Source organism: Bombus pyrosoma, linkage group LG10 (assembly GCF_014825855.1).
Source record: "Bombus pyrosoma isolate SC7728 linkage group LG10, ASM1482585v1, whole genome shotgun sequence".
In the NCBI taxonomy this organism is placed as follows: domain Eukaryota; kingdom Metazoa; phylum Arthropoda; class Insecta; order Hymenoptera; family Apidae; genus Bombus; species Bombus pyrosoma.
The window spans coordinates 13,265,968-13,290,585 of NC_057779.1; the positions used below are offsets into that span (position 1 = coordinate 13,265,968).

Here is a 24,618-nt window from a genome sequence, read left to right on the forward strand (position 1 = left end):
CGAAGTCCATTCACTCGTACTAACATCGCAATTAACGTAAATAACGTAATTTAAAAAGCTCAGCGACGCAATTGAAGCTACTTAATAAAATAATTTTTAAAACAGAATACGTTTCTTTCGAGATTTTCCGACGCTTTCGCGCAGTTCCACTTGCGTAAGGTAACTCCTTAACTATGCAAAATAAAAAAACATTCCTTAGATGAAACTTGTTAAGTTTCATAACTTTTGTGGAGTATCGAAAAATTAATATGCCATCCCATAAAAAAAAATTTCATCTCTAAGAATCTCACCCCTACAACGTCTTCCACCCTACAATGTTAGCTTCTTTGCACCATTCAGCATCTGAAAATTTCAATGTGATATCTGCAATGGCCTCGAACAGAACAGCTTCTGACACTTCATCTGCTCCATCCTGTGCACTGTCCACTCTGAATTAACGAAGTTGAATTGACATAAAAATTAAAGCATTGTACTGTATTGTATTGTATTTGTTTACTGTATTATTAGCTTTAGCTGGATCTTATACCTGTTACAATTTCTCTAGTATCTGCGCTATTGTGCACGTTTGATACATTTTGCATAGTATACATAGTACACTAGTACTTGGTATACCTGGTCTATTTCTTAAAGCTGAACCTTAACTCTTCGTTTGCAATCTTATTTTTATCACAGATTTTTGTAGGTTTTTGTGCTTTAAAAAGACCCGAAAAATTTTCCTACGCCCTTCCAAGTTTCTAGAATATCATCCAACGTTGCTACATGTTACCGTAGCTTCTTTTCAAGCAAAGCAAAATTTAGACAAAAATGTGGAAAGAATGAAAAATTGCTTCAAATTGCTAGTCGAAAACTATAGCTATGCAGTTTATTACATAGCTGGTATGTGTGAGTCTTTGATATTTCGTTCCTCTATTCGTCCAAGTGGAAAGCTCTGAATTTTGTGCTTCCCTTTACGAGGTTCGTCAGTTGCATATTTGTTTCTCGATTTTTATCGTTATTATCTCTGTCCCTTCCTTGTTTCTCAATGCGATTGATCCGAGTTCTGTGTACATTGTGCCGTCGCTTAGTATGTGTTCTCTATTTTCTGTTTCTCCGGCGTTGCATAATTGACATGCTACGCTCCCTTCTATTTTACATTTCAGTGCATGTTCCACCGTCGTTGTCCAACCTAATTTCTTTTTAGCTAATTTTCCCTGTACAATGACTCTTTCTATCGACAGCGGAATATTTCAAGTTAGGTAGTTTGTTGTTTCTATGGATGCTATAGCCTCAATTTTTTCGTACGTCTCTCTGTATGGAAACATCGTTGCTCCATTTTTGTCGTCTTCTCATAGTTTTTCTATGGTTTGCTGTGTATATAAAAATTAAAGTAACGTTATTCGTTTCTTACAAAACACCGTAGATCCATCTAATAATACTACATTACAAATTTTTATGCATTTAAAGGAGAAATTTAAAGATACGAAAATGCACAGAAAGCACACAATACGCAAGGATATATAAAATGACGAAAGTAGTCGTTGTAATATTTAGCGAGTGAAATAAATAAAAAATAAAATTAGATTTCCTTTCTTTAGATATCTTCGTAAAGATATGAATTTGAATAAATACAAAGTTTTGGAAGAAGAGATATACGATAAATGAATACAACCTTTGGTTACTATGAAAAATCGACGTCTGGAAATACGAGGATGAAAAATGTTAAATGACTAAAAGGATGACGATCAACTGGAGGCTTTAATAGTAATTGCGTCTGATACACGTTAAAGTATATGGGATGTGCATAAATTAAATCCGCATCATACAGCAGTTTGTTCTGTCAATTAAAACGTACAGGCGAAATTAAAAGTTGCATAAATTATCCACAAACCTACGAAACGTACTATTTAAATGTTCATTACGGGCAACGATAAAGAGAAAAGTTGTAAAAGACGACCTTCGCTATTTTCTTCGCCATTCCGGCCATCCGCAATTTTTTTCAACATTTTTTCGTCCAGCGAAATAATCCTTCTAACTTCTGGAAAAAACTCAAGTCGTTTGGTCCAATTTTAAAAAAGTTTCTTGGTGTCTAAGGGGTGTTCAAATATTACTGTCATTGTCTGTTATCATTACAACGGTATATCTATAGTAATATACAATGATACAGTAAAATTGATTTCCTTTTTAATTACCGTAAAAACTATTTGATAGAAATTCTTTTAAATTGGATTAAAATTATTTTGCAATGACGAAATTGGAATCTCTAGATATCCTACGTTAATACGATGTTACGTTAAATAAGGAAGATTATTGCAAAACAGTAACGAAACTGCCACGGTTAATTTAAACAGTGGTACATTTAAAATCGATGCATTCAATTTTGTAATGACTTGTGGACATAAAGAGACGACTAGTGCTGGTTTTAATCATTAATTTACTATCAATTACAGCCATTACGAATCTATCAAAGCATGGAGATACTCGAAAACGATGTAACACCAATGTATTTTGAGTATGGATCGTTGTACGAGATTTTGGCAAATATCGATAATATTTCATACGTTTCAGAGACTCTGAATTCCCATACGTGTTTGATATAACTCTAAATGAATCTCTTTTTCAGATATAATTAATCGGTTATCCTGTAATAGGCGAAACTTCTCAATTAACTACATTAGCGAAAGTTTAATGCCAGGACAGACGTTGGATTTTCATAATAAGCGCTACCGGTTAATGTGTACAGCGTGCAAATAGTTAAATTACAGATTCGTCATGCGTAACGTGATTTAGAAATTACGTGAAATTAAAGTTAGACGCCCGTTTACTGTCACGATAGATTATGTCAGTCGTGAGTGCTGTTGCAACAGGAATATGTTCGATTGGATTCAACATATTCTGAAACGTTTCAATTACATATCGATTTTTATGAACGGTACTAAGTGTCTTATGCACGTGATCTTTGAAAAGTCGAATTTTCATTCGAGGATTCTGTTCATTCTATTACGTATGATATTTCATACATTTTCATTCAAGGGAATGTGTAGCATATTGAAACCAATCAACAAAAATTAAATCTGACATTATAGGAAGTTTGTTACAATTTTATAAGAATTTACAAGTGTACGTATATCGTACTATTACATTGAATTCTAGTAGAAGAATGTAAGCTACCTTTATACATTTATAAATTACTATTTGTATACTAATTACTGATCGATAACAAGTACTTCATAGTCTCTAAATTACGTTTAACAGTTATTTTATCGAATAAAATAACCGATCGCTACCATGATGTGACGATAAACCGCGAGTTTGTGTAACCATGCGAAATGGAATAAAGCTAAATGTGGAACGATAAACAAACAATCGAAATTTGCTATTGGCCATCTCCGATAGAATCGAGAAATAATGTGATAATGAGATCGATGACAAATAAAGCATTTGCACAAAAGGATTACGCAATAAAACTTCATTAAACTTCGTTCAAACAGTCTGTAACAGAGGCAAACACTTTTATAACAAAACAAATGAGAAGGTTAAACCTCGTTAGAGGGCAAAAATTTTTTATCGATTTCTATATTTGTCGATAGATAGAACTCGAATTTCCAGGTTTGAATACATTCAAAAAAGTTATCCTTTCGGTCAAAAAATTATACAATGTTTCTCGTAAAGTGTTAACATTTATATAGCGATTTATTAATTTTTCTGTTATTATCGATACGCATATGTAACAAAGTAAAGTGAACAATAACATTTTTAGCCAATAAATAGATACACGGTTTTTCGAGAAAAAGGAAGATTGGGGATAATTTAATCCATTAAGGACGAAACAGCAAAGTAGTGCGTGGAAGTGGCGTAAAAGTTGCACGAAGGGGAAATTGTTGAAAAACACGGATAAAGTAACGCATAACGTTTCATCAAAACATGAAAACTCTATTAGTATAATAGACATCTTGTACAAGTCCACCGCGCGAAAAACAGAATTAAAAAAGAAGATTCAATCCTGTACAGTGATTGAGAGATAGTTGCGAACGAAATATTCAAATCGCATTTCACTCGTAATATCCGTTGAAAATCTTCGAGTTTGAAGATATTTGAAAATTGGTAGAACGATTCGAAGAATGTGTGACTCGTTTATTGGAGAAGCACAAACTACTAAATAAAGTAAAAACATGGACAAATGTCTAGAATTTGAAAGAAAATTGTCAAAAATGTTATAAACATTTCATTTTCTCTAAAATTCACGATGATGTGCCATCCAGATGAAAAACAAAATAGTGACGAAAAATGTTAAAAAATATTAAATATATCTTTGGAGTGGGGATAGATAAACGTCCATAATTTAAGAAACTTGTTAAACAAATGAGGAACGCAAAAAAAATTCTGTAATTAAAAAAAATTATGTATCATAGTTTATCGCATTGCTACAAATACTTCAATTCCTTAAAAAAAAGAATAATATTTTTAGTGAAGGAAAAAGTAACGACAAATGAAATTGCAAGTAATCTTGCAATTCTTCTCTCACAATAATAAAACAAAATTGAAAAAACGAAACTCAATAATGTAATAAACAATTATAAATTCAAATTCAATTGTGTAGTAAATAGTTGCAAATGAAGCATTCGAATCGGGTCAAAATTTTGTACACTCGTTGGAAATCTTCAAGTTTGAAAGTACTCGAACATTGGTAGGAAGATTGAAAAAAATGTCTGTTTTTATGTTTGTAAATTTTACGTACGTCGTCGTTCAAAAATATAATATTTAGACGCTTGCTCGTTTTTAATATAAGGTATGATAATAGGAAATATATTATAATTTAATATAATTTAAAAAAGGAAAAAATATCCGTTGATAAGCGCGATGAAACAAATTTAAAAAATACAAAATTCGACAGTATGCAATTATGCTAAATACAATAGAATACAATACAAATAAATACAATACAAATTCAAATACAGCACAATCTCTGTATTTGTTACTTTCTGTAAGAAAGAAGATACGTAAACAATTTCTTCATAGCAACAATGTTTAATTTTACAAAAGATTTTTAACAAAGAGTCGTCCTATTTTCACGTAACATTAATATTCGAACATTTGTGCACGTTCGTCAATCTAACGATTCTTGAAAACAATATGCGCTACGAAATAGATTTATTTCGTATAATTACTTAGTATAATTAACGGCAGAAGAGAAATTGACGTCAATATCTTTATATTACACCAAGAAATTTAACACGTCGAGAAAAGGAAAGAATACTGGTTTTGGTAAAAGACTATTTCAGATTTATCATGGAAGGAAGGGTAGAAGTTATTATAAAATTGCTAAATTATTGCTATTAATTATAGAAATATTAGAAGAAAAGTAAAAGTCCACATGGAATTTAAAAAACAAAGACAATATCCTTTTCGTTAAAAACGAATTATACAATTAATCGTTACTATTAGGAACGTAAATGCGTATTGTTTACGCATTTTCAAGTTACAATAGAATAAGCAACGCGATATTTAAATCACCCTTTTTTTATACGAAGCAACAAACACAGAGATTGTACTGTGTTCGAATATTAACGCGACCAATTGTGCATCGACTTTCACGCAAAAACTTGAGATAAGAATAAATGCAAAAGTTGATAGAAGCAATTATTCTGATCTTAATAAAAATTGGGAAGTTAAGAACCGTAAAGCTTAATTACAATTGCTAGACAGCGAGTGTTTACGCAAATTTACATTTCTATGAACGCAATCGAAGAAAAAGAAGCAAAGCAAAAATTTGTCTCACTCGTTAGATGTCACGTTACAATCGATAATATATTTTGGATACTTTGCACGCTTACTTTGCACATTACAGTGACTGCAAAAAGCGTTTCTCCATCACTCTACTTATCATTACACTTTATACTTAATTAGATGCTATATAATAAATTCTCTATCATTTAGCGATACTTCCGTACGATCAGAAAAATTTGACGCTGCACGAATGAAACAATAGAACCTAATAAAAAAGCGTTTCATTGCAAAAAAGGAATGCGCACTTACAGATACTTTTTCACTATGATACAGTCAGTTTAAACACGCGTATTTTCCACATTCCCGTAACGTTAGATTTGTCATAAATACGTAAATATCTAGCGGTCGATTGTTTCTATAATTGTAGCACAACTATATCGAAATGAAATGTTAATATGGAAATATCGCGTGGACGAGACGTCGACCATTTAACAGGTCAATTATCATCGAGCGGCTGTTAATTTCAGCACCGGGTCCTTAATCCTGATCGAAGAGGATCAAGGGTCATAGGGGAGGCGAGTGTGGAAACGGGCGAAGGGACAAATCGGTTTGTAGGGCCAACAGCTCCTCTCTATGGCAAGCCGTGTCGAGCGTAGTCGAGCCGAGCCGGCACGGTCGGCTATAAAAGCCCTCTCGCACCGAGCCCTCAACGTCACACGTCGTTAGCACTCTGCACGGTGAGGAAGTCCTGCGTACCACCTGTTATCCCTGGAAGAAACAGTTCGGTTATCTTCCACCCGAGTACAATCGTAATCGAGCTACGTTCCAGCAAACATCGTACACTATCGGCTGTCTGCAAAGGATCGGAACTCGCTCTGTCAGGATCAAGCAAATCGATAAACGAAAATCTCCCCCGTAGCCGCTGTCGACTAAAACGCCTGTTTACTTCGAGTCGTTCCTTCGATTTTCTTCTTCTTCTTTTTCTTCTTCGTCGCCTCTGTCTCCGGCAGAAAATTTTTATCTGTGACAAGAGGACCTTGGACCCATCGGACAGGAATTGCACGATCGCTTTCTAATTTTCGAGGTAAGCGTTCAATTTTATCTTTCTCATATCCGCCTCTCTTTATCGTGCTCTCAGTCGACGCTCGTTTTGGCGGGACAAGGACGGTGAAAATCGACAGACGCGATAGGAGAAGCGAGTGTTGTCGTTCGTTGCGGTTGCGAGTGTTTCGCGGTGGTTGCCTCGATAATCTCTGTCTCGTCCTTCGCCGCGTTCGTTACTCAGGTCCTCCAGCAATTACCACGTTACGAATATTACGCACGCCTCGCCGTGGGGTTGAAGATTACAGTGCGATACGCGATCTCCAGATTAGTAGGAGATTACGGGCAAACGATACCATTCGAAGTTACGTTATTCTTTCCGCGCGGTTAGGGTTAGATAGTGATTCGTTGGAATGGGGATTTGGCGGTGTTTCGCTCCACGAAACAGATAAGTGCGGCAATAAAGTGACAGATGCGGAAAATAAGAAGATTGATAAGGCTGATTAGGGAATTAAAGAGATTGGAAAGTTATAGTTCGGCTGAACTGGCAGAGAAGTGTTCGCGGGATACAGACGTTTAATCCTTCTCGATGATAACGACATTGCAAAGAACGACGATCAATTATGCAGTTTCGAGCCGTGGCGGTCAAGTAAATCGATAGCATATAAGGTAAACGCAAGAGCGAAAGTATCGAAGGTATCGTGTTCCTCCTCTTCTCTTCTCTTCTCTTCTTTTCCTTTTTTTCTTCCGAATCGCTTCGTCGAAAACGCATTATTTTTGACCTTTGAGAATTTACTTTGGTTTACTGTTACTCACGGCCAAGCTGTACGCTCAAACAATGATTCATACACCGAAAACGTCACATTTCGTCACAATTTACGTATTAACGTAGCAATTCTTCAAACAAGCGAAGATCATGCGTACCGAAATAGTTCGACTATCCGTTTTCCGCATCTTACGAACGTTTCGCTTCTCCCGTACCTGTTAAGTTAACGTCAGAGGTTAACGATCAACCGTGCACCATTCGCGTGATATCGCGTTGCGTTGCGTGTTTGGAATAAACCATTCTTGCTGCACCGCCAACTCGTCACATTAATTAGCTCGTTCCTTCGCTGTCGAAATGGAATACGGAAGCCGCAAATGATCCACGGAACGCCGCATTCGGTTCTTAATTTTCTCTTCTTAACCGTTTTTCAGGAAATTCGTGAAACTGTTCGTTGAACGTGTACGTCGCGAAGTGAACGAAATGTGCTGTTCCATCCGTTAATCGTAGGAAACGGGTATGACTTTTCGCGTTCCTGCGATTTTCCAGGTTTCGCTTATTGATCGTTTAATTGTATATTGAACGCGACACGAAGTAACACGTTTGAAACTATGCTTTCTCTTATATTGGAAATTGGTAGGCTGAAACTAATTGGAAAATAGACTGCTTTTTATTTTTCCGTTTTTATTATCGTTCGTTGTGGTTGTTGAATAAGCAGATCTTACGAGGTATATTTTAATATGATTTATTTAGTTACTTTATACATTTTAATTTGTACTTACATATTTTAAGATAATATTACACAAAAATAGTATTAAATATGTTATAAAGTGTATTAAAATATAAGTAAATACTACAAAATACATATGTTTCGATACTTTCGTATTTTAACGATTATTTTATTTCTTTGAATTTATGTTTTAATATGATTCGTCACACATTTGGAACGATTTTTGCACGGCATATCTTAAAACGTGGAATGAATAATCCGGTGTTGAAAACACTATGGAAATTGTTAAAGAATCGATGTGTCATAGAAAATAACAGTAAAAAATATTAGTCGTTCAATCAACGATAAAATTTTCTTCATAATGCACGTAGGTTCGTGTTCGCAAATAAATAATTGATATATGTATGTCGACGGTTCATTATTCATTCTTAATTATGATGACAATTGTTGATAATTTTTAATGATTTGTATACTGTGAGAAAAATTACAGAATAGCGTGGCACAGTTGGTTTTGTATATTTTTACATAAATTTGTAGGCAGCTGTAGAATTTTTCTAAGAACAACAATAACGTTCGTACTCGGGTAACAAAAATTTCCTACAAGTTAATTAAATAGAAATATGATTTCACCACGTCGTGTTCGTTGTACAAACTTATTTCCCATTATTTCTATGCAATCGGGAGTAGAAACTGTTGCACAAACAACAAGAATTATAATCACTCGAATTTCTATTTATTCTCAGTTTCTCAGTTTTTTTTATCCGTAAATTTTCCCATTGGTTTTTATTTATTTAGAAACTTCTATAATTTACGAACAAAGTAATTTATAAAAACTTAGTAATATCTATATTATTTTATACATAATTCGTATCGATATTTCCTTTAAAATTATATTTGAAGTCTCTAAAATTCTTTAGCCTCGTATGGCGAATTGAGAATAAAAATTATTGTTAAATTGCCAATTTTTGTGGAAATTCGTATTTTTATAAAGTCTGGAAAATAAGTAAAAATTCTGTATCGTTCTCTAAATATTGTAACGAGAAATTTATTCTGGAATTTTTATATATTTTTACATTCTAGTACACTTTGCATATCATTGTGCATCTAACTTTATTATGAATGCATAAAAATCCCTAGACTAATTATTATACACGAAGCCCTTAGATTATTTTCGACATGGCGTAAACAAAATACATACTGCAAAACGATGAAAATCGATCACAGATAAGATTTTACAAATAAGATCGCAAACAAGATAAACAATTTGCGCTATTAGAATAAAATAAAAAAGTACAGGTGACATAGAATGACCAAAGTACACTTGTTAATATCAACAAAGTGAATCATTGCACCATAATATCCGAATTTTATTCCGTACAATTTAGTGCAGTTACTATCTTTGATGTTGTACAGTAACTCAGAGTATCCATACACACGTCGATATCCTTTGTGAACGTATTACGTATATTATACGAAACATTTTAAAATTTTATTAGTAAGCCACAACTATCATGATTATATTTTTTCGAAATTTTAAACGATTCTGAAAATATACAAAAAAAAAAAGTTCTGGAAAATTGCAAAAAATTGCAATTTTACAAATTTTACACATCTGCAAAAATAGAAAAGTACAAGTATCTACATATATTTTGCAGAGACTACAAAAGTATTCGACGGACGCATATAGCAGAATTTTTTTATTGATATATTAATAATTGCTTCGAAACGTTTTGAAATATTATTTGCAGTATACGAAAGGTTTTGAAGTTTCATTAACGCTGTAATGATGATTATCGTGACTTATCGATCGAATTTTAAACGATTCTGAAAATGTATACGGTAGTTGCAAGATATTTGGAACAAATATACGTAGTGACGACGTTAAGAAGAAATGGAAATATAAAATTCCTAATTATTGATTGCGACAAGTGTACGACAGCGAAATTACATCAGTTCCTGCATTTTGCAGAGATTAGAAAACTGTTTAAATAGGCAATCCGCGATATTAAACCTCGCAGTATTCAGTGCGATCATTTTTCACCCTTGTTGTGTACTTAAAGCGATTATTCACGCTGTACATCAATTTTGTACTAAATAACAAGCTCGCAATAAATATCTTACAACTTGCGTATATACTTTCGGACTGGCTACAAATTTTGCCAACGTAATCGTGAAAGTCTCGTTACAGCGCTAATGAAATTTCAAAATTTTTTACATAACACGATATAAATATAAGAGCGTTATAGTAAGCGTACGAATACTTTTGCCAGCCACTGTATGCGAGAAGCAACGTAAGACTTTCTAGAATATTGCAAATATCTCTATTCACATATTTCTTTCTATTTTGTAAATAATTTCTTGTCGGTAAAGACAACTTATTTGCGAGCTGTAAATTCTTATCGCTAAACCCTTAGTTATTCATAGACCTTTCTCTCTTTTTTCTTTTTTTTTCTTTTGATCGAACAAATTTAATATCTGTCCCTAAACTTAAACGAGAATTGAATTTTTCAACGTGGAACGTTCTGTATTCTCATGTGCAATAGGATTAGAAATTCTATCGCGATGTAAGACTACGTTTTGATAGTAATAGGTAATCGAAGGAAAGACGATTCGCCCAAGTAAATACAAGGATTGTATAAACCGTGTTTATCGTAAATAGTCGCGATTCCTTCTTTCTTTTCGCGATTGCATTTAGACCCAACGGGACTAGAGACCTGGCTATGATTCCTGCGGGTATCGAGGATATTGGATTTCCTCCATATTGCACCGCGAAACTATTCGTGCCGCCTTCGTGCGTTGCTTGACGCGTGCACGCAGCTCTGTTATTTTACGTTGATTCGTTGCCCCATTTAAATGTCAATTCAAAGATCTGTGACATACGGATGAATCTGAATGGCGAAATAAAAATATCACTTTTTCTACATGAGTGGTCTTTCTATCGAGATACGACTTTGACGATGACGTCTTCTAAAAGTGGAAAAAGCGTAGCTTTTATTTTTTTTTTTATACTCTACCAATAATATGTTTATACAGTTTTTGGTTTAGTATTAAAAATATGGTATAAAATGTTTTTCAAATAAGAAAATGCTTTTGCGAATGTTTAGAACGAAACAGTTAACGATAGCTTTTAGGAAAACTCTTGATTTAGTATAGGAAATATTGTGTGTAGGGACGATTTCGTACGTTTCTATTTTTTCAGATGGTCGCTTTTATAAATATTTAGAATAAGATAGTTAAAAATTAGATAAAAAGATGTAGTTTTCACTTTTTACGTCTACATGACATGAAAAATATCCTATAATGTGGGATATTTCGTATATTTTTTTAAATGGGTGTACGATTTTACAAATATTTCTAAAGACTTTTATCAGTGTTTTTATAAACATTTCTTTAAACGTGAGTTAGTATGATCGTGTTGAGAAAATATCAGGAAAATAAGTTTATCATACTTTAACAGGTTATTGTTCGTGTTATCATAAATAGATATCACCTTTAAACATCGAAGGTTAATAATTTCTACTTGCTACTATTCTCAATTATTGCTATGATACGATGAATCAATATGATAAAATTTCTCGTGATAAATTGCAGGTGAATCAAATTGCAGTGATCTTATTCTTCGCAATCACCATAATTACGTTTAAAAGTGTATTATAATTAATTCATTTAATTAAAGTAATTTAATCTGATCAAATAGATTTTTGAGAGGCAATATGCAATAGAAAACTAATCCTAGGAAATTAAATCTAAACTCTAGAGGACTATGTTGCATACAAATATAACTGTTTACTATAACATACATTTCTACAAATACATATTTGTGTCCTGAAAGTATACAAACATTGGCATTATCGGTAATATCTGAATATATTTAATGATACAGAAAATATTGATCGTTTCATTTCTACATTCCAACCGTGTAGCGTTTCTTACAGTTACTAATTTATCGTTAATTTCTACACTTTGATTAAATTTACATGCTGTAAATCTGCAGCGTCTGACTAAAGTGTCCAGACATTTCTAACTAATTACGTTACATATTTTCCTCGCCATTTCTCCATTAACTCTTTTATTGGGTTGGCAACTAAGTGATTGCGGAATTCGTCATTAGGTGATAATGACAAAGAAATGATGAGGAAAATATGTAACCGATCAATTACTGACACATAATTAGTTAGAAGTGTCTGGACACTTTGGACATTAGGTGGTAATGACAAAATCCGCAATCACTTAGTTGTCAACCCAATATTTCTTTTTTTCCTATAAAACTACTGTCGTAATCCGTTGTCTGGAACTCTTAAAAGGCGATAATTTATGAAACGACATAACATTAATCGTTTTAAAAGATTTGTAAAGTTTTAGAACACGGTCTAACATTATACCTTTCACTCTACTCGAGCAGATTAAAATAAAGCGCAGTGCATTTGGTGCAAAAGCTCCATTTTTATTACATCGCGTATACACCGTTAAACCAGGGATAAATGTCTCTCGTGTACTAAAATTGCTCTATTCAGGCAACAAAACGATCAACCAGATGAAATTTCTTACGTGTCAGAGCAGCAACGGCTATCTTATGTTATTTCTGTCGGTTATAAAAGTAAAGTTGGAAGAAAAGCGTTAAGGATTTACAAGGATCACGTATTCTTCTTTCATCCGTATCCCCTTGTTCCTCGTCCAAGGGATACGCATAACTATCGATCTGCTGGAACTCTTAATACGCCGCAACGAGTTCAGAACTCGTCGCGTTCAGAACTTCGCTAAATCTACCGTCAGCGACCATATGAAAAACAATTATCCAATTTTCAAATTAAATTCATCTCCTGGCTGGCTGAGGGTGGAACTTCAATTTCGAGGCTCCTGTTACGCTCGGGTATTTAAAAAACGAACGGAGGAGAAGCAGATGAAACGACGGGGTATTCGAGCGGAAAAACTTACGCTAAACTTGCACCGTGCGATTCGGAATGCATCATTGGAAATTCAACTCTTACTTTCTGTTCGGCATAGTATGTCAACCGGAAGTTAAGAGATTCTTCGGACGAACGTAAAGGTAAAGATGCGGGTAAACTCGAGTTTTCCTCCCTCGAGGTGCGTTGTTCTGTCTTCTTCCTGGAAACGCAGCGATATGGCTCTGGGAACGGTGCATTTCGATCTTGCAGTTCTGCTCGCGAATTACAAGCTTCCTTTCGTTGAACTTCATTGAAAGTTTTGAACGCGACGCGATGGGTCTGCCGTCTATATATATATATATGTATATATTCCTATATATTCGTTTTAAGCCTCTCAGTGCAGCGTTTCCGGCGCCGTGCATCCGATCGGCTGATCGTTAATTCAATTTCTTTCGTATCTCAATCCGGTTGATCGCCGGCAATCAAGAACCCGTCGAAAGTTTCGAACGGTACGTCAGCCATCGATTTCCCATCGGAAACGCTTCTCGAGATCGGCTATAGAATATTGTCGATTGTTCCGCGTCGACAATGCCGAGCCGTTGACAGCTCTTGCCTTAACAAAATTATCGCCATCTGTATTGCCGTAAACTAGATTAAACGCTTTCGTTAATGTTGCGTCCTAGGTCAACGAGCTGTCGTTAAATTCGCACCGATCGTTCCGCTTGTAAGTACAGTGGCTGGAAAAAGTGCTCGCACCTGTTCTTACTTTTCGATGAATTTTTTCCCACCTGTTTGATGTATAAGCGTGGAACTGAACATTTGAAAGAGGCTTATACAGGCTGTTTCATAACACGTGGGACTAACGATATCGGTAGTGAGCAAGGTACACAAAAAAGAAAAGATGAAAAATGTTCGTACGAATATGTATCGTGTTTGACGTTGTTTCAAAGTTACAGACACTTTTGCGTTATAATAGTCCGACAACTTATCTTCATTGAAGGTGTTCGAAATGACTAGAACATCATTCCATGTACAATGGAATTTTTGCAAAATTGCGAAATTCTTCGATACGACGATTGCAAAGGTCTGTAGGCAGATCGTGGATGGTCGTTTGGAGCATCTTCCGTGAAGATAAGAAATTGCGCGTTATCGAAACACAAAAGTGGCCATAAGTTTGAAGCAGGGTCAGATAGGACGCGTATTTGTGATATGAGTTTTGTCCATTGTTTTTGTGTCGCCTGAAGCGGCTGCCACGTGTTATGAAATAGCCTGTAGAAAGAGGAGAGACGCCGAGAAAGATTAATCACGAGATGAAAATGAGCGGAAAGCATCCTTAAGCGAAATTTTGGGAGAATCAGGAGAAGCGATTAAAATGATTTTTATGAATGTTTCGAGACGAAAAGCAAATACTGGGGTCATGGGTGGGTATAAAAATAATTTTTAATCGTCTTCTAGCTAAACAAATTTAAGTTAAATTCGACTCGTGTTTTATTGATGTAAAAAAAAGAGGACAATTACACCGGATTGACTAACATTAAGTGGCGTTTCTTCATCGTCAGATATAAATACTCTGTCCGTGCTGAAAATCAGCTTCACCTTTGACCTCGGTGGACTGTATTTGACTTTTTTATCAGGCTCTACATATACATATACATATTTTCGTATTATCAAATTTTTGGAGCCATATGAAACTAAGTACACTAGCATCTAATGATATGGAATTTAATAAACTTGGACATAATTAATTAGGTAATATGTGGATGTTATGATACGTTATAATATATAGATATTAAATATAATTATACGTTCGATTACTACATTAATCCTTTGGCTTCAAACGAGTCTGAGTCTGACTCTCCTGGCTGATTATAATTTAAATAAATAATGGTAATAATTAATCTCAATTAAATCGCACATCAAGGGGTTGATATATTAAATGTTACGATACAATATGTTATAATATAACGTGTAAATAATTTTTCTAGCCACTGCAGTTGGCGTACAATTAACGTGCTAACAATTAACAAATTGTTGATTTCGAAAAAGAAGGATGGTATCTAAGTTCGATTTTTTCGACATTTTTTTTTCATAATAGAATAAAAAAATTTTTGTGAACTTTCACGATTTCTTTTGGATGAAATATTTGTAGCTCCTCAGATCTCGATGGTGTCTTTGATAACACGTGGCACTTCCTTCTGACATTTCGTGAACACAGAACACAGCATACTATAAAGAACATCGAGCAAAAGAATTTAGTTTCGACATTTCACTCAACTTTGTATTAGTTTCCTAATAAACGTAATTGGCAATGTATTATATCACTTGCCATTGCACTGTAACGATATTGCAATTTCTATATATAGCTAATATCGTTATATGCTGGTTCACGCATTTTCATAATATCAAACAGGTTTTATTCGTACGATACGCTATTCTGGTATTATTTTTGCAAGCTCCAAGTAATTGCGTGAAACTTCTCGCGTGATCTTTATCGCAAAAGCTAAAATAAAACAACTGTTTATGACAAGTTTGAGTAATGTATTGTAACGGCTATAATAAAGCTGTACGGGATTTATGATAAGGGTAAAACGTGGAAGCATTAACGTTTGTGTTATCCAGTAAATTCAGAATGAAGAGAACTTTTTTCGCAGTTATTTTAAATATGATACTTACAATAAACTGTATAAAAAAGAAATGTATAAAAAAAAGAACGAAATATCTTCTCGTGAAAGAACAATCGTGTGCAACGTTTAAATTTTGCTTGAAAATATTCATCACGTTTATCCATTTACCTTTACCTTTCTTGTATATTCACCGGATTTTTGGAAATTAACACGCGTTCCTCTAGTTCTTTTTCGAACGTATCCTTTGTTCCTTTGATTGGTATATTGTTCGATGAAATTTTAATTCCTTTGATGCAACAAGTACAGCACTGTGGTTTAGTTTTTCGTTTGCAGCAGGTTGTAGCGAATATCGTGGAATAGCATTGCTACTATTGTTATTCGTATTGGATTTTTTCGCTCTTTTTCATGCATTCTTGTGACTTTTTAAGTTACTTTACAACGACAGTGGATCAACTTTTGAAAATTTCTCTTTTTCCTACTATTGTGTGCGAGCTCGCTTTAGCAAACACAATGTGCAATTTTTAGCGTAAACAAAGTGCAATTTTTTTAATTGATCCGGAACGCAAACGTAAAAAGTGTTGGTTAATCCAAACTGAAAAACAATTTCGATAGAAAGCATCAAAAATCGTGTCGAAAATAGAAATTTTTAAACACGCGTTATACGAAAGTTTTTTAAACTTCATTAGTATCGTGATCGCTATCGTGATTATATCAGCAAAATTTGGGACAAATCAGAAAATATAAGCTTTAAAATATTTATCACAGAGATATGTACGCTTTTACGTATTCAAAACGATTCATTTTTTATTTTTCTATACCATTCGTATACGATTTTTTACACGCTATTTGCGGCAAACGATTTACAATTTCTACGTACGTTTTCAGATTGGTTTCGAACTCTACCAATACGTGTAATCAGGATAACCATATCCGGTTATAGTGGCGATGAAGCTTGACAAAGTTTTATAAAACGCAAATAATATACTGATAAAAGTTCTTTAATAACTGTAGAAATTTAACTATAGAAACGCTAATAACATTTGGTAATGTCTAACGATGTCAACAGTAACGAAGAATGTATCAAGTTGTAACATGAAAATTTAAAAATGTCGAAATATAAGTAATATACAGATTCCAAAATATTGCGGTAGAATCAATAACAAATATCGATACATTACGTGTAAGTTAAAACGTAAAACTGGGATCCAAGTTAAATAAATTTTGCACATTTATTTTGAAATTCTAACCAGTAAATAAAATACGAAACGATTAGACGGTTAATAATTTAGGTTCCAGCGAACCTAACTGAAAAATATAACAACATGAAGCGGATGCAAGCGATACCGTACGTTAATATTATCCAGTGATATCTAGTAACCAGCGGCTCGTAAGAATCTACAGCAGTGCGGCTGTAGCAACGAAAGTATTAGGTTGTCCGAAAAGTGTTTTTCTTTTCCAGATACGTCTTTTACAACGATGCATTTTTATACAAACATGAAACCTAATGTGTCGAACGTTGTGATTTTTATTTTGATAAAACAAAATGGACCATACGTAATTCGATAAAATTATTATTTTATTATTATTATTAAAATTATTAAATTATTAAAATTAATTATTAAAATTATTATTATATAAAATTATCATTATTAGAACAGAAAATATTGTGCATCCATTATTTCCTTATAAAACGAAATAAACTGTTCAGACGACCTAATAGAAAAGATCAAATAGGGTTTGAAAAAATAATATCATTAATAAGCGTAATTATTATATAAAACTCTATCGACCGGTATCGTATTACAAACGAGAAAATGACGGTTTCCAGATAAATATATATAAATTTAATATCGGCGATAATGAAGCAAGGGCTTTTAAGGGCAAGCCGCCACTGCTAGTAACATTATTACCAATAACAACCGATATCCAATGACACCTGCTAACATTATAGCCGATAATAACGTATTATCGAGCTTTAGCGTTCAAAATATTAGAATACGAATAATATTAATATCCACGAACATGAAAATATAAATAGTACAAAAAACAAAAAGAAAGAAATCCAGAAATAGTAAAACATAAAGAAATATGGGAACGTTGCACGCAAGTCAAAGCGCGATGCTACGCTGAAAATCAAACAGGTTTCAGCGATTCTGGAATTCTAGCTCGCAAATAGAGCACGAAACGATTAGACGATTAATAATTTGGGCGATACGCGTGTAGCGCGCGCCGCTAACAGCCAGACAGAAGAGAGAAACGTTATCGAGCTACCGGTTGTTATGCTTAATAATGGAATAGGAATAGCCATGTTACGATCGGCTAACTGGTTCTCGAGATAGGCCGGCAATTAGTCTTGCGAGAGGCGATCGCGCACTCCGTGTCTCGGAATTTATCATTACGTAGGACGTGTAAAGTATAAATCACGCAGCGTGTCTGCAGACTCGCGTTCAACGGGCAGAGAAAGAATCGCGGCGACAACGATCGTCGATAAAACCGCGTAAAATTAGAAGCAATTACGCGGCTACTGGCAAAAATCGCTCGGTTATCGCGGTGACCGGCGCCGAAGAGCTGAAATCGTTATCGCGGCGTTCGTCGTGGAAACGCACTTGGTCGCCGCGGCCCGTTGTAATTTTCAGTCGCGGCATTGCTCTCTGCGATAAAACCGTGCAGTTCAATACGAAACGACAACTATGATTGAAGGTCGGGACAGCAGCTCTCGATAACGAGTTGAAGAACTCGGAAAAAGAAAGATTACTGCGTGCCACGTGACTGGGTCAACGTTTCACGCACGATGTCGAGAAGAAATTGGGCCGTGATATTCGAGTCGCTTTTATTTGTGGAATCGGTCAACTAGACGGAACAAAGAGTAGAGGAAATTGATGAAATGACAGTGGCTCGTGAACGTATTCGAACGCTTATCGCGGGATTTTTTATTATATTTTATGTATTATTATATTTACGTGCGTTATACGAAACGTTTTGAAATGTTATTTTCTGTGCCAGTACTTTTGCCAGCCACAGCATCTGCTAGATATGTTCATATAATCGGAAATAAATTTTTATCGAGGTTGCAAATGCTCGAAATACAGGGAAAATATTTCTGCTACAATGGAAACTTGATTAATGAAAGGATCGATTATCGGAATGTTGATTCGTGGGAAAATTAAGGATAAGCGTGCGTAAGAAAGAGGAAAATGAGAGTAGAAATGAACAGAGATCGTTAAATCCTTATTCAGAAACCTGTCGTTCCTGCGTGTCTAATATTAATATTTGTAAAATAGTTAGAAAAAAGTAAAGGATATTTTTCGAATGAAAGAACTGGGAACTAAGAGAACAAAGTTTCAGCATGCGTGATGATTAGCTCCGACAATCAAGGTTCTACTGTACCTCGGTTGAGCGCTATACTGCACTCTAATCAATCATTAATCAAAGAAACAGTGTAAACAAAATATTACGTGGTTCCTCCTGCATAATTGAACTTCATCTATCAGTATCTATCTTACATGATGGAAAGAAAGTTAGTGACATTGAAAAAACTCTGCAGGTAAATTTTGTAGATTAAGAATCATCCAGTTATCCTATTTAACGTAAAATTGTACAATTATTAAAAAATGTATAAAAAAGATCTATAATCTACGCTCTATCATTTGTCAACTAATTAATTTTTATTGCTAGACTGCGGATACTTATGGAAATTTGTATCTTTCAGAATATACAATAATACAAAAAATTGAACCTAGAAATTGGTTTGCTTATTATATAAATATTACAAACAGTTTGGATATTTCGTATATTTTGACGTATTATACGCATTTCTATGTGTTCAAATTTCCTTTCATTTAAATGCATAAAAGTCTGCAATCTAATTACATCTTAGTAAATTATCATGCAAGAGAACCCTGAAATACTTGCTCTGATAAATCCAGAAAGCGACACATTAAAACAACTGCCAGATGACTAAATTCCTTTAGAATTTAGTGCTTATCCTTCAACTGCGTAAATTTAAATCCAGCTTTTATTGTAAATTATGCAAAGTAACGAGTAGATCTCGTTACAATGCAGAGTACTAAATGAATTATTCATCGGAGACGTTATCAAATACCTTCTGAAGAATTAAGATCTCCTTGAGGATTCGTTGCTTAAGATCGTAAAGGGTGTGAACAATTTCCCTCAAAAATTCCCCTGCCCCTTTCAGCCAAGCAACCTTCACAAAAGCGATAACCACGGAGAAAAGAGGCGGTAGAAAGTGGCAGCGCATTCAAACGAAGACTCGAGTTCATTCTTATCGACCATTGAAATGATTATGATCGTACACGAGTCGAGTTCGCGCGATTACCACGTGAACTCCATTTCCGATTACGTAGGAACGCATCGAAATCGCGAGGAAATTTTTTCGTGCTCGGCTACACCTGGCTACGCTTTTAGCTACCTGCAATTACTTTCGCTATCTGTTCGGCGCACAAGCGCAACTTTTCATTTTGTAATGTATCTTTGAACGTAGAAAGTGGTTGGCGCAATCATAGCAACGTCGTCGAGGTTAACTTCACTACTTATTGGTTTGTCAATGTGTACACTGGTATTCGTAAATATTAGGACACCCCTTGATTCCATAAGGTCCGATAATAAATTGAAGGGCTCGCAAGGAAAATCACTTTTCCTCGTGTTTGCCTCTCTTCAGAAAAACGAAAGAATACTGCGGCATTTCTAATTTCCTCTTGATACGCTCCAATTTTTCTAAGTAATCGTTGAAACTTCCTTCGGACAATTCCACGATACGACAGTAGCGAACATTTTTCGATACTGAATTAACGTTATTTTTTGTATTTGTTTACTTTCGTAAACAATTTGATTTTATTAGGAATTATTTTGTAATACGCAATAGGTAGCCAAATGTGGAACACTGACATTAGGTACGATATGGGAAACGAACAAAAAGTAGCTTTATCGTTCTTATTGATTAAGACACTTTGGCTATAAAATCACATTTCTAAAGAATTAATTAAATAAATAGCCACTTGCGATAATCTATGTGCAAGTGTCAAACTCTGCACTAGCACATTTGTCATGCGTCCAGAATCCGTATATTAGTAACTTGAGCCATATTTCTGCACGAGTGTATTGCAGAAAAAAGTTCTTAGCGAAATAAACGGTTGTCAGAGTAAATGACAGCCTATAACCGTTTAACAGATATTTGTTTGTCAGATTTACAAAAAATGGCACCATTTCATATTTGCTCACTTTCCTCTACATTCTACATGATTCTTGTAAGTTTATCTGTAAATTCCTGATTCTTAAATATAAATCATGAAGAAGTTTAGTAAATTCCTTTATCTCGATATTTACATCTTTATGATTTATAACTTTTCTACGACGTAATGATACGATATTACTATGTCGTATGAATGCTGAGATTAATATAGAATAATATGATATTATTCCCATAAACGATGAAGTCGTAGAGATCAGGATAAAAGTATTTATTGCAAACTTTTTCGTAATCAATCAAGATATAGATCATTGTTTTATGACATCGATTACTCGTTATCGTTTAAAAAGCAAGAAAATCTGACATGGAAAATTGGAAAAGAATTGGTCAGCAGCTCATCAATTAGTTTAGTTCTACCGCGATTCTCGAATTTTTATATCTTTGAGGTGTATAGGTCGTAATAGGTACTGAAGGAACATTCGAATATATTTAACAATAAATATTTATTAACCATATATTCTATGTGTACACTGATGCGCGGAACTCGGTTCGCGATTCGCGGTTGCCAGTTCGACTACTGGTCGATGTGTTCTGATGCGCGATGTAAGTTCGGACGATGATTGCTCCAGATGCCGAGGAACTTGGATCAAGTAACGACTCTATATAGCGACCATGTAGCGGGTTTGTAGCGGGTTTGTAGCGGGTTTGTAGCGACTTTGTAGCGACTGTAGGGTAACGACTGACTTCCGTCACGATGATGCTGCAAAGGAAAACTGTTATGGCGTGTGTCTAAGGATGCGAGATCATCGGATTCGTTGAGGAAAGCTTTGGTTCGGAAAGTGAGGGAAATGGATGTCATTGTTAATTGGCTAATTTCTGTGTTGGTCGTTGGAAAAGGATGCTAACTGCCCTTGAGAGAAAGTTGCTAACGGGAAGCATCGTACGTGAGAAAAAGCAGATTTCTCCTGTCTTCCCGTAGTATGTGGTAGACTTAGAGATTGGTAAGACAGACTATTTGTCCCTTTGGAGGACCTTAGCTAAAATAAATCCTAAGATCTATAGCGGGTGCTTAGGCTAGCTGAAAATATTCGGTAAGAATGTATCGACATCTGGCAATCATCTTGTTCGCAGAAATAGGGTCTTTGCGTAGCGAGCCACGAGACAGAAACCGTTGAAAAGTTTAGTGTCGAGTGCCGCCACATCTTCATCCTGCTCTCGTTTTGGTAAACAAAATTTGTCACACTTTCTTTAAATATTTTTTAATGTTTTTATTCAATTTAATGAAAAATGAACGAAACGCAACGATATTTTAGCATTAAATTATCAAGTGAGAAATCAACTATTTTGTAATTGATCGAACAATGATTTTGCATTTACGAAGAATGGCAATCCAAAGATTTGTAAAAACTATTTGCAAGAGTTACAAGAGGAATGTTATAAGTTAGAGATCACGTCGACTGAATCTAAGTCGAAATTCGTGTAAACAAGAAATTTAGAATTAAACAATAACATAATTATCTACCATTTGATGATATTAACGAATCAACAAGTGACAAGTAATAGAGAAGTGTAACGCCACTGTATCTCACATGTTTGCGCTCATTTTTTCCGACTTTCCCATCACATGTCGGATAAATGCCAAGTAACGTCTTTTGTTCCTCGAGAGACGCTCGAGTAATAAATTTTCGTTCGCAAGAAGGTGCAAAACCGAGCATTTTTTCAGCGTCCTAATCTCAGTAATATAACACCAGTTAAATCGTGCGAGTCAAGCCAAACGATAAAATTTTACTTGACATTTTCTCCTTGCTTTCACACGCGTTTACTTCACTACTTTGCAAACTCAATTTTCTGAAAGATGAAATTTCTAAGACAATTTCGATTTTCGTTCTAATCGTAATATTTTCCTCGTCCACGCTATTTTTTCAAGACAGGTCGGTACACCGCGTTAATATTAGCCCGTACACACCGCTACGTTCGCATCAATTCCGTGCGTAGCAACTTGTAATTCCCACGTGTACTTTGCAAGACGTGCTTATGAATTTCCCATGCAAAAGCCATATGTTTAGACGCTTTTACGAGTGCACAGTCCCGCGTCTCACGTGCATGCAAATAACGCGACCGAAGGAATATTTCAAAATGTCACGACACACTGGGACACGTATTCGTTAACACGCTCTGCTACCTGTCTTTCGAGCGCACCGCCTACGGTTGTAAAAATTTCGTTGGTCGCAGATGACGGAGAGGCGACACGGAATTTGGTTGACCGTTAAGCAAACGGGTTAAAGGTTTATTGGTCGTCAGCCGGTAACGTGGAAAAATCGTGGCACTACGTCGTTGAATCTAATCCGCTAGAATGGCAACTACGTCTATCGCGCGTTATAAAGGGCTCATATCGCCGCGCGAATATGTTTTATGATAAACTTTTGTCATTTAAGCTGGATGACGCACTTTGAACTTTGCAATGTCGAAACTCTGTGCTTGACAATTTTGATGGCACTCGCGACATCAGAAGTTGAACGAAAATTGATCTCTATTATCCTGATGAGAGTTTTAAATGGAAACGAGAATAGGAATAAGACTCGGAGTGTACTAACCAGTTTGTACTGACGAATCAGCGCTATATCAAAAAAAGATCGTTGCTTGTATATCTACTCGTGTACTTTTGTAATGTTATCGAATTAACTTTTTTATTTATGTTCGTAACCGGCTTATTACCTGGGCTTGTAACTGGCGATGGTCTAACGAAAGAATAATAATAACGCAAAATACTCAAAGAAGTACATGTTATGCATGGAACAAAGCAGGAAAAACGTCTTGAGATTCGTAAAATCAGCTGCTCTATGGGACGAAATCTAGAGACAGAAAATATACCATCGCTAGTGACCGTATTGTTGATGCGACGTTAAAGAATGAAAGAAGAAGAAGAAGAATGATGATAATATTGATAATAATAAATAATATTTCAGCTACTGTCAGGGGCATAAGAAAAAATTACTGAAAGGGATTTAAATGGTTTGCATTTGGTGGTGAATAAATAAAAAAATCTTGTGAAGATGATTTTGACAGCTTTTTCAGGGCCATTAACTCTTTCTTTTAATGGAGCCACATACTTTTTAATCCACCGGTCGATGTGCTTTTTTATTCTTTACAAAAAATATTGAGACAATTGTATATATCTGAAAATAATTAGTTTAGAAGATATGTTAACTTCAATCTTGTTGAATTTACCTATAGAAACCACGGAAAACATGAACACAGGAATACTTTTTTTTCATATTTCCTTGGCTTGTTCTACGATGTGCCTAACAAAATCAAAGTTAGAATATCTTTTAAACTAATCATTTGTACATACAATTATCTCAATACCCCTTTGTACAAAATAAAAAAGCATCGATTGACGCGTAAGAACTCCCAATTTAAAAAGCGTCAATAATCTTGGGAAAACTGTCAAGATAAGCTTCGCAGGTTCTATCAGGTATTCCATAAAAATTTCAGTATACGATACATGTTGGCATAAATTAAGGTAGAATTCGAAATACAAGTATGATATGTAATTTTATGAGTTTATCGATATGATCAGACCGCGAATCAACCGATTTCATCGTCGTTGCAAGTCGATATTTGCTGTTTCGTAATTTGTTCAAACAATGAAAACACATCTTTCG

At 34.8% G+C, this 24,618-nt stretch overlaps 1 protein-coding gene across 2 annotated transcripts in view; it reads left to right on the forward strand.

The window, feature by feature from the left end:
* Positions 1–6,262: 6,262 nt before the first annotated feature.
* Positions 6,263–24,618, forward strand: part of LOC122571373 (diuretic hormone 44) — an 80,168-nt gene continuing 61,812 nt past the window's right edge. Inside the window, exon 1 of one of the 2 annotated variants that reach the window (XM_043735027.1) lies at positions 6,263–6,787. The gene's annotated coding sequence lies outside the window, so the exon portion shown is untranslated. Of the gene's footprint in view, positions 6,788–6,882; positions 7,414–24,618 lie in introns of those variants that run through there. The other variant, XM_043735031.1, reaches the window with a different exon arrangement.